The sequence below is a fragment of the Strongylocentrotus purpuratus genome, unplaced genomic scaffold, assembly GCF_000002235.5.
Source record: "Strongylocentrotus purpuratus isolate Spur 01 unplaced genomic scaffold, Spur_5.0 spur5_scaffold_11, whole genome shotgun sequence".
Classification (NCBI taxonomy): Eukaryota; Metazoa; Echinodermata; class Echinoidea; order Camarodonta; family Strongylocentrotidae; genus Strongylocentrotus; species Strongylocentrotus purpuratus.
The window spans coordinates 25791632-25806600 of record NW_022145596.1 but is presented as its reverse complement, the minus strand read 5'-3'; the positions used below and the strand labels follow the sequence as shown (position 1 = coordinate 25806600).

General features: G+C 40.3%; 1 protein-coding gene across 3 annotated transcripts in view; it reads right to left on the bottom strand.

The window, feature by feature from the left end:
- LOC593842 (adenylate cyclase type 9) overlaps positions 1-3730 on the bottom strand; it is a 29789-nt gene extending 26059 nt beyond the window's left edge. Inside the window, exon 1 of one of the 3 annotated variants that reach the window (XM_030980984.1) lies at positions 3411-3730. The gene's annotated coding sequence lies outside the window, so the exon portion shown is untranslated. The remainder of the gene's footprint in view (positions 1-3410) is intronic. The other 2 variants (XM_030980985.1, XM_030980986.1) reach the window with 2 other exon arrangements.
- Positions 3731-14969: the final 11239 nt, after the last annotated feature.

The following is a 14969-nucleotide window of genomic DNA, read 5'->3' as shown; positions in this document are numbered from 1 at the left end:
GCACAAATAGAATTAACCTTCATCCTTTATCTAAAAATAATAACTGAATACTTTCTAAGGTGTTAATTTGGAAGGGAGTAAATCAGAAAATCCCATTTTCTAAGCTCTGAATAAAAGAATGATTAAAAGTGGAAATAGATTACCTATTCATAATTGGCAAGAAAAAAATTGGGCCTTAAAATAAACACCTGCACAATCTACAAACAATTTAGATGATAAACCACCAAACAGGCACCAATGCTTTCCTAAAAATACTCTAAACCACTGGAATCCACCACAGCAATACATTTCTGAGATTAAAAGTACTTCAGAAATGTTCACATATTAAATCCAATATACCAGATTACCAGTACATTTTTGTGTAGCTTTCTTTCCAGTCAAAATCCATTTATAGTGCATTTACATGTCTAAAATGTTGACAAGTTTGCAGGACATGAAACCAAAATGGCCGCCACTGTAATTTCAGGTGTGGCTGACACACCATTTTCCATATTTTTCCTTATTTTCCTTATTTATCTAAACTCTAAACTTATACCAGCTTTTAGTATAAGAAACTTGTGTCATTTTATACGCACATGACTGTGTGTTTAGAGCAGTAACAATCTCAATAGGGTGGATTCACAATTAACAGCGCCAGCTCCTATAAGCCACGACAGACCAATTTTTCAGCTCGCGGGTGGACTTCTTTCTGCAAAACGCCAGCCACTGATCGTAATTATCAAAGTGGTCCAAATTGTGTAAATTCATGTAATGAGATTGATTGTTCTGGTATCAGCGCACATTTTTATATCGAATTTGGATGTCAAAACCTACTTGTTAACTCATCATCAATTGATAAAATCAATATTTTGAGACATCCAATTATCAGTGCCAGTGACACCCTCTGCACACAGCTTAGTGTATAAAGTAAATCCTTCGGGCACAGGGTACGTACTCTTTTTTTTTTCCCCCAATATTTATATTCAAATTAATGTAATTTGGATTACCATTGTGGTTTAGTTGTTAATATTAGATACCATGTCATCTCCAACTGCCCTGTTCTCAAACCTCCTGACAGGATGACTGATCTGTCAAGCCCAAATGATGAACAAGTCAACTGGCTTACCCAGCTTCAAGATATAACCTGATATGTGATACTACTACCTCATACGAAAGAAGTTATTAATACTGTATCTTGAAAAATATGATGTATTGTACGGTTTGTACCATGAAATTCAGGAAAGAGGCATTTTCAAATGGTACAAGGAAGAAAAAACACACTTGATGCTTCTTCAGTTCACACTTCATTTACAAATACCGGTTCATCTTTCGCACTCTTGTTGCAATAGCTGATGTGCACATCAGCCTGCGTATCGGGGTCTTGTTCAGTGTCGCATCAAAGCGCATGTACATGTACATGTGTAGATGTTTTCAGCATCTTCATGTGTCTTCACGCACTGACTTATACACTCAGGTTTGCTCTCACACTCGCAGTATCTGTTGCTATTAGCACTTCATGCTTTCTTTGCCTTTCTGCATGGTCCCTTGTGTGCCACATGTGCAATTTTGCACATAATAATAGGCTCCAGTACATGGAAGCATTGCATTGTGCACCTCAAAGGTTTCGCAAAATGACCCATGTTGGTCCTCATTAGCGCCATGGCAACTCTTTGAACATAGGTATCAATTGCATTGGAAACATTGCAAAAATAATCTTGAAACCTTTTGTGTATCTACCGTAATTAACGGTGTAAAAACCACACCTTTTTGCCACCGAAAAAAATTCAAAGTCGGGGGTGCGGTTTACACGGTACACCCAAAAAACAAAACAAAAAAAAAAATTAAAGTTTTGATTTATGCCCCTCCACCTGGCGCTATGCCTGGTAATGTATCCCAGCTCAGTAATCGGTGTGTTGACTCACCACTCGGAAACTAGAACAACACACAAATTTGTCTGTCAAATTTGTCTGTGATCTCAATATGTAGTTTATAATAATAATTCCTCCAATTTTTCTTCTATTACATGGTGTACCACAAGGTTCTATCCTAGGTCCTCTACTGTTTTTTAATTTACATTAATGATCTTACACATTCAGCTGCACCTCGTTGTTAAATGAAAGGCCTTCCCGCGTGGGTTTTTTAACACGGACCAGGCTTGCTGCCGACAAAGTCGGCAAAAAAAATGTTGTCCAAAAAAAAAAAAAAAAAAAAAACTTTTTTTTCTTTTTTTTTTAAGGCCGAAAAAGAGGGGTGCGGTTAATACACGAGGGCGGTTTATACAACGTTAATTACGGTACATGTATCTACTGTATCCTAAGATAAATGTCTTTTTTCCTTTACCTTCTTGTCACTTTTAACTACATCTACATTTATATACTTCACGCAAAGAACAAGTCAGGGAGGAGTTGGGGATGGGGGCGTTGGGGGAGAGGCGTTGAGGGGGGTGGGGGAGGGGGTTTGGAGAGGCATTGGGAGGGGGAGGGCACAAGGTAGCATCTTAACTGCACATGTCTCAGGAGTCAGGAGTAAAGGAATTGTTGTTGCTGCTACTCTGTTTTTATAGTTTCATTGTCCCTTTTTTTTTGGTTCTAAATGATTGTATAATTTAGTAGCTCGATTATTTTCTTATCCCAAACTTGTTGAGGATTTGTCCTTGATATCCCCTCACAGGCTCACATATGGTGTGTATCATTCTTTATATTGCATGTTTAATGTTACTATTGTAATATTTAGACATTTTTCTATTTGCATTGTTGCACATATTTTACCCGGATGTTTGCTAATTTTATGTAGAAATTTATATTTATTTATTACCTTAATTCTTACCAGATGTATCCCCATCCGTTGTGTTTCCGGGCAGTTGATTTAAAACAGCAATTTGAAGAAGTTTACAAGCAACATTTCATAAAACGTTGAATATACTTATCCTGGACATTATTATAAAAGGCAAATTTTACTTTAAAAATGCAGACGTCTGCAGCAGAGCTCAGTTTCAAGCTTTAGGCCTATCTGTCGTCCAAGTTCCATCTAGTATTATGATCTACCTTCTCTAATAATTTTGATCTGTTGACGTGTGACAGTGCCTGTGTATAATGTGCACATTGCTTCAATTTAATCTCGTTTAATCTTCCCCAGGCCATGGGCCGGGTGAGCATATAGTTCACCACACCAAAATTTGTCAAGCCTGCATGGCTTTGAATTTGAAAGAGTTTGCAGAAGTGGCGGAATTGAAAAAGTAATTGAAATGTAGAATCCTATCTAGTACATCAATTAACATCGCTTATCATGTCCATGCCAACATCTGGAAAACAAGAAACACACAGACAAACAGGCTATAGGTCTAGGCCTAGGTCTATATCCATTTATTATCATATTTTTATAATTTTTAAAAAATTAAAATAGACATTCCATAACATAACAACATTGCTTACCTGCTTACCATTGGGATTGCCATGTCCTGATGTCCGAGCAAACATCTGGAAAACAAGAAACACATCAACACCAGTTCATTCACCATATGACAGAGAAAAGGGAAATATAAAATACCAGTTTATCCAAGTATTTCAGCATTCATTTGCAAAGCTGCATTTACTAGCTCAGGAAAGATCGGACCATCACACAGTTCAGGCTCGCTCTCGTTCAGTAGGCCTATAGTACAGTCCCACAACTTGCAATTCGTGCAATTCGTGATCGTGCACTGTTTTAGATCTTGTGTGCTCCAAACCAATGCGGATACTACATGTACGTCCCTCGTAAGCAGGTGGCTCTTACTTTTATGTTTTTTCCTCCCTGTTCAATTATTTGTTTACATTTTAATTTACAAAATGAATAATTAAATCCCATACTCAAAACTGAGTTCTTCATAAAAAGTGATATTAATTTTTGTAAACAATGTATTGAATTAACTTTTGTTGATTAAAATTGTAAATAACGTCAACGAAAGTGCGTATCCTTCTTTAGATTTTGAGGTGGTAAATCATAAATCTAAACAGCCAAAACTATTTATAGAAAGTGCATCTTTCCCACTTCGCATACACCGTTACATGGTTACTTGTTTACCGCAGTGTGAACAAGGATTATCTCTCAATAAAATGGATGGGCGTTTCAGTTATTGTGTTTTGAAATATAAGACATAAAATTGAAAAAATAAATCTCATCATCAAAAAGTTTTCTGATAATGATGGGGGTGGTGAGCTGAGGGTGGTGGTGGTGGTGGTGGCGGTGGCGGTAGTGGATACCCATCACTCCCCCATCCCGCCTCTCCCCCCCCCCCCCTGGCCCCTCTCTCTCTCTCTCTTTTAACTCTATCAAGAAATGTAATAACAACGTGGCCTTTTCTTTTCTCATTGGACGTCCATGCATTATGGCTCAAGGCATGGACACACAGAAGATTTTTTTATGTTGGGAACCGGGGTAAAATGCAATAAATTATTGAAAATTTATTGCATTTTCTGTTTTTTATTTTATTTATGGAAACTGCCCCTACTCTAGCCCCCACTGCGTACATTCGTGGTTCAGTGATAAAGCAATGGCCTCGTAACTGTGAGGCTCCAGGATCAAAAGCGTGTCGATGTGCTATACCAATGCCCTTTTGTGGGGCATTAATCCTCATTACTGTCATTTATGACTTAAGGGCATAGGTCCCCTAGTTGTTAAGCATAGTAGCATACACATGCTTTAGCAGTCACGCAAAACACACATTGGCAAATTATTATTCAATAAAATCTGAGAATGTATACTATTATCGAGATCTATTATTTTAAATAATTTTTAAAATAATTCCATAAATTGGGATTGAAAAAAAATATTCCACCTTTATGAGCGACAGTGTAGTTGAAAAATCTTCTCTTTTTTTGTAATGCAGGAAACCGCCATCATAAGTATTTTGGGGCCCTATGGATAATAACATTCACAAGTCAATATATAACATAGTCCAATTGCAAACAAATTTTAGCCGACGTAAACTCCCTACACGACCACCCCCCCCCCCCTTCTCCTTTCGAATGATACCTTAACAATATCGGTTACATAACAACAACAAGAAACAAAGTAAATCCCAAGCACAAACCAAGATATCGGTAAACGTCAGGGCACGGCTCCCCCCTTCCTCTCCATCCACCTTCGCACCCCCCTCCCTTTCTCTCTCTCTCTCTCTCTCTCTCTCTCTCTCTCTCTCTCTCTCTCTCTCTCTCTCTCTCTCTCTCTCTCTCTCTGTAGTCGCAAGCTCCGCAATAAGAATATTAAGTTGAGGGTGTGTGGGAGGAAGGGGATGTGGGACGGGGTTTGGGCTTTCCACGATACCTACCGGGAGGAGGAGCGATCTCAAATCAGGCGGGAAATTTAAGAAGAATGACATTTTTTTCCCATGGATGTAAAGTTTGAGGGGGGGGGGGGTCCTAGCTGACGTCTATATGGAGGGGGGGGGGGAATAATTATGAAGTTCAGGAGGTGCGGGCGAGGAGGGGATTAAGTGGGGTCTGGGAGTCTCATGATATTACTATATACCCAGGGGCGGCCGAGCGACTTCCAAAGTGGGGGAGGGGGGACCAAAAAAAAAGGGCACTTTCTGGAAAAAAGGGCACCTCCAAAGGGAAATCTCAAAGCAAAAATAAACAATCTTTTATACATTGGTATATTGTGATTACATTATCAGAGATGATATTTGTTTCACTTTATACACCATACAAGATATCGCTTAAGCATCATGCTTTGCAGTTGGGTGTGATGGTTTGAAAAATTATTTGCGAGCGAGTGAAGCGAGGAAGGAAATTTGTTAATATTTGTGAGATCGCAGTGCGAAAAATTACATCTTATAAAGAGGAAAAAAACTATCCTGATGGGGTTATAAGCACATTCTCATAACGGAAGACTGAAAAGACTTTTGATAAGTAACATAACTATATCATCTATAGATGCGTGCGAACGTAGCGAGCGAGCTTTGGGAGAAATTGCTCTTAGTCGCTTGAAATTTGGGGCGCGTTTAATGATGAGAGGACAAGGGGACACTTATAAGAAAGAAAAGGAGCATGTGTCAAAGTACAAAGAGTAATTATCAGACGTGAAAAATGGGGCACTTCTTACACCCTCAAAAGGAGGCACTCACCACAGATGAAAAAAGTCTGTCATGAGAACATGAAATGGGCATTTGTCGACAGAAAAGGGGTCTCCATCAGATTTTGATAAGGGCATTTATAGGAGGTGAAAAGGGGCATTTATGAAAAGGGGATAGGTCCCATATTATAAAGGAAAGGGGCACGTATCATTGTTAAAAGGGAAATTATCAGAGGTGAAAAGAGGCACTTATCGCACCTGAAAAGGGACAATAACCAGATATGAAAAGGGGCACTTATGCTAATGAAAAAGTGGCACTTTTTAGAAAGGAAAAGGGGCATTAGTTGAAAGAAAAAGGCCACCGATCAGATTTTAAAGGGGCATTTATCTGAAGTGAAAATGAGTAACTTTTCGTACCAGAACAGGGTCATTTACCAGAGAAGGGGCACTTATGAGAAGGGGAAGGGGCTCTTTTTTAATGGGGCACTTATCATTAGGAAAAAAAGCACTTATCATTAGGAAAAGGGGCACTTATTAGAAAGGAAAATGTGCACCTCTCAGATTTGAATAGGGCAATTATCAGAGGTGAAGGGGGCACTAATCAAAAGTGAAAAGAGGCACTTCTCGTACCTGAAAAGGGGCACTTACTAGAGATTAAAAAGGGCACTTATGAGCATGGAAATGGACACTTATTGCAAAGGACAAAGGAAGTTGTCGAAGGAAAAGGGGCACGTGTCCAATTAAAAGGGGCACTTATCAGATCAGAGTTAAAAATGGGAAGAGGCATAGGGGCACTTGTCAAAGTACAAGGGCACTATTCCCATCTAAAAAGGGGCACTTCTTACAAAATTAAAGGGGCACTATTCCTATGTAAAAAGGGGCACTTCTTACAAAATTAAAGGGGCACTTTTCCTATGTAAAGGGGGCACTTTTCGGGTGCTTGAAAAAGTGGGAGGGCACTGTGCCCCCTGCCCCTGGGAGGGCCGCCTCTGTATATACCTACAGGGGAGTTTGTAGGAAGCAGCCATACCAAGTCAGGCGTAAATTTAAAAAGAATGAAAATTGGGTCCTAGGAATGCTTATCGGGGGGTAATAATGGAGTTGAGGGGGTATGGTATGGACGGGGAGGGCGAGGGGCCCGGATTTTGGTATCTCGCTCAAAGCTTGTCAGTAAGAAAAGGAACAGCATCAACAACAACGCCCGCAACAACGTTACGTTTCCAAAGTTATATTTCCTTCAAAATTGCTTAAACCTTTAATGGGCACATGCTGTAAAATATAGTCCCAATCGAGTTCAAGTCACGATGCGGGATAGAACCTTAAACATCTTACCTACCTTATTTCGTTTTAACATAAGAATCTGATTTGAAAACGTGACAATTTCGTTTGCTGTGAAATATGTTCAATAAGTTAATATTTTATAACTTACGGCCCATACCCGTCGTTTTCGAGCTCAATCTTCTGCGTTGATTATTTAAATCATTATTCATTATTCATTTTTGACATTTCTAAATCCCGGATCTATATATAATGACAGGAATCTCTACATAATAAACCTGAAGTATATAGATAGGATTGATACGTGCAATCAAAGCTCTTATCCCACTTTTTTAGTGAATCTAGATTGCATAATTATCTAGGTAAAAAATTACTAAAAATTATGTAATGCCCAGTCTGCAGCAGCAACAATAGAACCCCCCCCCCCCCGGGACACCAATCCCGGGAGTGGAGAAGTAAAGGGGATGAGGAAAACGTTCTACAGAATACAAAGTCAATTCCGAATTAATTTTGGGCGGGGCAACTGACCCCCCCCCCCCCCACACGACGTCATGATCTTAGCCCGGCCCCCCCCCCCCACTCAGTGTTATTTAGGGTACGCATATGCTTGTTCCCTCCTTTTGAAAGCACCCCCTATCTGAGGACTGCCAACATTTCCGAACCCCCCCCCCCCCCCTTTCGCGGGCTTTTCGCGGGCTTTTCCTGCCTTGGAGACCCCCTAAATCATGAAAAATGCTAAATGTACCCCCTAAATTCGGAATAATTTCTCAGGAGTCCAAAGAGATGAGAGAGAGAAAAGAAAAAAAAACCCCATTTTTAAAGAAATCTCCGGGTGAAAAGTTAATACACCCCTTTTTTTACAATTCTCGGGCCGGACTTTGTCGCACGAAAAGTACCCTTTACCGGACATTTTGGTAACACGCATGGGGTCCGTCCGTTCTCGGAGTGGGGGGGGGGGGGGGAGATCTTAGGCCCCTGCATACTACTAATACAGCATCTACCGTGTTGACTCCTTCATTTAATCTGATATTCGAGGCATTCAAGCAGTCCCATGGTAAAATGGGAGGCACAAGACACACGGAGACTCAAATTTTTATTTTTTATACTTTCATTTTTTATATTTAAAAAAAACACAGAACCTGATGCCTCGAAGGTATGAATGTGGTCTTATTGAAATGGTTGTTCTTTCGTTGGAAAATTTCACCTCATTTAAGAATGAGCTGCGCCAAAATACAGTATTCCTGATTTCATAAATTTTTATATTCAATTTATCTCGAAAGCAGAATTGTTTTAGAGGCTAATTTTTCTAGTGCTTATATTACATCCACAGGGGCATCCAAATATATCCAAATTATAAAGAATCACTTTCCACCCAATTTTCAAAATTTCCCGAAACTTTGTATTACCTTTAAAGGGCCGTTCCAACCCTTTAAAAGTTGTAAATAAGCTACAGCCCTTAAAAAAAAAAAAAAAAAAAAAGTTTGGGGAAATTTTGAAAATTGGATTTTAGTAATTCTCTAAGATGTTGATATATTCGGATGCCCCTGTGGATGTATTATAAGCTCTAGAAAATTTAGCCCCTAAAACACTTATTGAATAATCAAAAATTTACCGGTGCTCCCGGTAAATTTCAAATAGCGCCTAAGGCCATTTCTTGGTAGCTGCGACCATGAAAATCTCACTCCCCGTAATTCTGATATATAATTTCCCAACTGGAAAAGCAAATCGGTCGATCGTAGTCAAGAAACATTGCTTTAGAACTAGAGTAATATCAGTCTTGAGAGGGCACTTTACAACATAAAGAGTTTATTATTTACAATTTCATCACTTTAGACTCGATTTCAACCGCAACGATCATTGAATATTGTAAAATCGCATATGCTTCCAATTATGTTCATTTAAACCAAATTCATGACCCCATACCAAAACTTTGTAATCAGATAAGAGCCCTTCCTATCATAAATATTCAAGCCACTAGCTCACTCTGGTACCTTCCCTTTATTACTGGTCCTATCTGTTTGATAATATGGACTTTTTTACCGGATGAAAACTGTCAGTTTTTTCTTGAGAAAGCCAATGTAAGTTCCCAAACTTTTGTTATGAAAGAGTACATGAATTGCTAAACTGAAAAGATCTTTAATTATTTTTGTGGACTAGCGCCCTCTAGCAACATTACACATTACACTTTGCTGAAAACGATTACTCTGAATGCTGTGATTACTTCTCCCAGATTTCGCCATCAGCAATAGGCTACCATCACGGTTGACAGCAGATTACAGAACTTTGGTCAGCAACATCATTATCACCTCACCATCATCATTAATATCACCACCACCACTACCAATTACAACAACACCACCACCACCATCATCATCATTACATTTCTATCCATTACTTCAAGATCGACCAATATTATAGTCATCATTGTCACCCTTAGAGCTTATCGGCATACAATGACTGCTGCCTTCTCGTCTGGCGACCCTGTTACGACACCTGTCAACCATAATGACATCTGTCAACTAAAGCAACACCTTGAAGTCTATCATCGCGATCTTATCGCCAGTACATCTCTAGCCCTCTATCATCAGAAGAGCTCCCTACGCAGCTCCTGGAAGCACGTGTCCTTTTAAGGACAAGCCATCACGATGATGGCTGACACCTCGACCTGCGTACTGCAACTCAACGCTGAAGGCCTTACCCGCCCAAAGCGAGATCTGATTCCCCATATTGCAAAGGAAAATTGTGTCAATGTTATCTGTCTCCAAGAAACACACTGCGAGACAGAAGAACAGCTTCACATCGAAGGTTTTGATCTGATCTGTTTCATTCCACACAAGAAGCATGGTATTGCATCCTACGTCAAACAAGGCATGAAAGCATCCACCACTGGGCGATCTCCTGCGAACTCAGCTCTACAGTGGAGCACCTTTGAAGCTATGGGAACCCACTTCTGCAATCTGTATAAGCCACCACCGGAAGATGTTGAAATCATGCTCTTCCCAAAGATGCCCCGGAACTCCTTTGTCTGCGGAGATTTCAACAGTCGCAGCACTGCCTGGGGATACCCTAACACCAACAAGAATGGAAAGCTCATTTTTGAATGGCTTGAATCTCAGGAGCTAGTGATACTGTATAACAGCAAGGACAACCCCACATTCTACTCAGGGAGCCACAAATCATGGACTTGCCCCGACCTGTCACTGGTTTCATCAAACATCAGACACACCTGCTCAAGAACTGTCCTTCCAAAGTTCCCGAGGTCTGGCCACTGTCCAATCATCATCTCAAGCGACATCAAGCTTCAACTCTCCAACCTACCAAAGAAGAGATGGAATTTCAGAAAAGCTGACTGGCCCAAGTTCCAGGAACTCACCAACAAGCTAACATCTCGACTGCCAGACCCCTCCACCAGTAATGTAAATGACTCTTACTCTGCTTTCTGCTCCATGTTACATCAGGCGGCAAAACTCTCCATCCCCAGGGGCAGGAGACACCCGTATATTCCATGCTGGGACGAAGAATGTGACCGTCTGTACGAATCCTACACTAAGTCCAAGACCATTGAAGAAAGAGAAGCTGTAGGGAACGACCTGCTGATATCACTAGGAGAAAAGAGGAGGATTAGATGGGAAGAAGAAGTCTCTGAGATCAACTTTACCCACTCTAGTCGCAAGGCCTGGACTACCATCAACAAACTCACTGGCCGAAGCAGCGCTCCAAAACAGTGCCCTGTTACTGCAAACTCCATCGCTTCAGTCCTAGTTAACAATGGAAAGTGGCAAGATAAAACCACTGAGGCCAAAGTCCACTCTCGCTCGGTGAACTCTGAGATAAAGAACCTCCTCAAGTCCACTCCAGAGTCAACCCCCATGTCTGAAGCCTTCACCTTGGATGAGGTTGAAACTGCACTGAAATCAATAAAGTCCGGCAAAGCGCCAGGCAACGATAACATCCACACAGAGTTCCTCAAGAACATGAGTCGCAAAGCTACTTCCTGGCTACAAGCCTTTCTCTCTACCTGCATGATAACATCCACTATTCCATCAAAATGGAAGACCGCTAAAGTTATTGCCATTCTGAAGCCCAAGAAGCCTGCAGACGAACCCAAGAGCTACCGTCCAATCAGTCTGCTATCGCACATCTACAAGCTACTTGAAAGGCTGCTACTTGCCAGAATCGTTGACACTGTCGAAGAGAAGCTACCTACTACACAGGCAGGTTTCAGGAAAGGTAAATCAACCACCGACCAAGTAGTCAGGCTTGTAAACGACATAGAGACGGCCTTCCAGAAGAAGCAGAAGTTTGGTGCAGTTCTTGTCGACCTAACTGCGGCATTTGACACAGTATGGCACCGTGGCTTATACCTCAAGACCCTGCAGACCATTCCAGATGTAAGAATCGTGAAATTCATCATGCTGCTTGTACAAGACCGGTCATTTGTCCTCGAAACATCAAACGGCGAATGCAGTAGGAAGAGGAAACTCCGCAATGGTGTGCCGCAAGGCTCTGTCCTCGCTCCGATACTTTTCAACATCTATGTCTCTGATATGCCCAAAGGGGAATGCATGCAGTATTCCTACGCAGACGACACCGCACTGGGGTTCAACAACCACTCCTTCGAAGCAATCGAAACATCACTGGAGAAGGACCTGAAAATGCTAGCCGAGTTCTTCAACAGATGGCATCTCAAGATAAGCATACCAAAGACTGTATCCTCCGTCTTCCACCTGGCTAACCGATGCGCCAACCGAGAGCTGAATATCTCACTAGATGGGTCTAGGCTGAACTTCGTCTCAACACCAAAGTACCTAGGAGTCACTCTTGACCGAAGCCTCACCTTCCACGAGCATGCCAAAGCCACAGCCCAAAAGACCCAAGCCAGAGTGTCTCTCCTAAAGAAGCTTGCAGGGACCGGATGGGGAGCTAATTTCACCACCCTTCGCACCTCCACTCTAGCTCTTGCCTTCTCCACTGCCGAGTATGCTGCACCTGCATGGAGCCACAGCACCCATGTACACAAGGTTGATGTTGTCCTCAATGACGCTATGAGACTAATCAGCGGAACACTCACTGCAACACCAGTCAGCAACCTGCCAATATTATCTGGCATACCACCAGCTCAGCTCAGACGAGATGCGCAGTATGCTAAGCTTGCCCAAAAGCATGACAGAGATAAATGCCTTGTTCCTGCCCCCTCTGCCTTTGAAGGACAGCGTCTCCCTAGAAGACACTTTGCAACACAGGCTGCTGAGCTGCGGCCTGAGAACCCCCCCTCCACCTTAGCCACTTGGATAACAAAACGCTGGTCAGACCAGTGGAATTCGTCCACTACCAACCTGAAGGAGTTCATCCCAAAGCCCTGTGCAAAACCAAGTGGCAGCGACCTCCCAAGAAAAGCCTGGGTCAACCTAAACCGTGTCAGAACTGGAGTTGGCCGCACACAATATTTCCTACATAAAATTGGAGCTGAATCATCACCAAACTGCGCCTGTGGAGAGATCCAAACTATGGATCATGTCATTGATGATTGTCCGATCTACAAATCCCCCCACGGCGCTTCCGGACTTCGTGAGCTCGATGATGAGACGATCTGTTGGCTCAATAAGGATCTTCCTATCTAGATGATGTACTCCCTGATATTCTTTGCACGAACGAACGAACGACTAACACCACCATCACCACCACCACCACCACCACCACCATCACCACCATCATCATCACCATCATCATCACCACCACCACCATCATCATCATCATCACCACCATCAACATCATCATTACCACCACCACCACCATCATCATCATCATCATCATCATCATCATTACCACCACCATCAACATTAATATCATCAACATCATTATCATGAACATGGTCAACATGATCGTCATCACACACCGATATCAACAGAAATAATCATCAATTATCATACACATCACCAGTGACAACATCATCATCATCTCCACCAGCGTCAACATCATCATCATAATCACACATCGATATCAACTGAAATAATCCTCAATTACCATATACATCACATAAACAACACACCAGTCTACAAATAGTCCATTTTAGTTGAAGCAAAATTAAAATTTTATTTAACACAGCATACTGCCATTTTCTCTTCTCCAAAACATGTCAATTTAAAGACAATCATTACACACATCTACCACTGAATAAAACTGTTTTGTTTGACCTGGGTTATATAAATATTGCATCAACCCAGTATCATACATGTTGAAAATGTCACTTCTTTTGTGTATTAATGGTGTGTGCTGCCCAGCTGCTTAGGTTAAAGTAGCTTGCACTGTCGATCAATTTCCAAAATGGTTACAAAGTATAAATCAAATGTTTAGGTTGTTATCCAAGCAGTCATGTGTACTGTATCCAAACCAATTTACATGTATATGGCACCATATATCTGTTTAAAAAAAAAAAATCAAAGGTGAAGGCTATTCTACTTACATCAGCCTTTTTAACGGTTGATTTATATGACTTTCCTCGAACTGAACTTATCTAAGATATTTCTGGTCTGAAACAAATGTTTAAATCCTGTTTGAGCCAAACAGAAATAGAAATTTGGACTACCAGGAAATATCACATAATGCAATAGACTAGATTTCATTAGATACCGGGTATACAGAGATACTCAAAGAATCAAGTGCAAATCAAATGCACAATGCAATTAATGATGAGTGATGAGAACCAGGAGTCTCAGCAAATTCTGTCTACTATAAATACAAGCCTCCAAATTGCATCAAAAGAAAATTACTGTTCTGAGGACAATTCTCTTTTAAATATTATAAAATTGCCTATTAAAATCAGCTCTTTGTATCATTATATCTACAATCATACATTTCTTGCCATTTACCTATAACATCTTCTGATAAAAGTGATGGATTTCAAATCACAAAGTGATTTAATAAGACCCAACAATTTTGTAAATACAGAAGTGCTAAACTGCATTAAAATGGCCCATAAAATACAGAGGGCATCATATTAAAAGAAAAGCCTAATAGGATACATCAAACTTTTTCATGGATTAAAGGATAAAATATTTTTATATTCAAATTTGATAATTCTGATACAAATTACATTTAGAATTGGTTAGTCTGCAAGAAAAACCCAGGTAAAATCCTTAGTGATAGTGTTAATTCATAAAATACAATTTCCTTATTATTATCACATATCGTATTGAGAAATAAAAAATGAATAATTCTTGTCATAAGTTAACTATGGCAATTCATGGGCACTACATATTTACAATACAGGAAAATCCACATGCATTAGAACCATAAGTATCTGATTTTTAGACTCGCCTTTGCAATTAATCAATCTTATTTTTGTGTATCAATGAGCATAAACACAAATCTTTCAAAATAACAAAAAGAATATTTTACAAATGTTAATAGTTATTTACATTTTGTTTAAACTGTATATACATAATTTTTAGTAAAGCATATTTCATTTGATATAGACTTTACATATAATATATTTACCAAGACAATAATTGATGCTAAAAACTGCCATGCTTATGGATAGTGAGTATTCTAATATGTTACAGATGTGACAAACATTGAAAGTGGAATAGATGAATTAAAGGAAATGAAGAAGAATTGAAAAAAAGAAGAAGAAACAAATGAAATGGAAATTAAGATTTGGC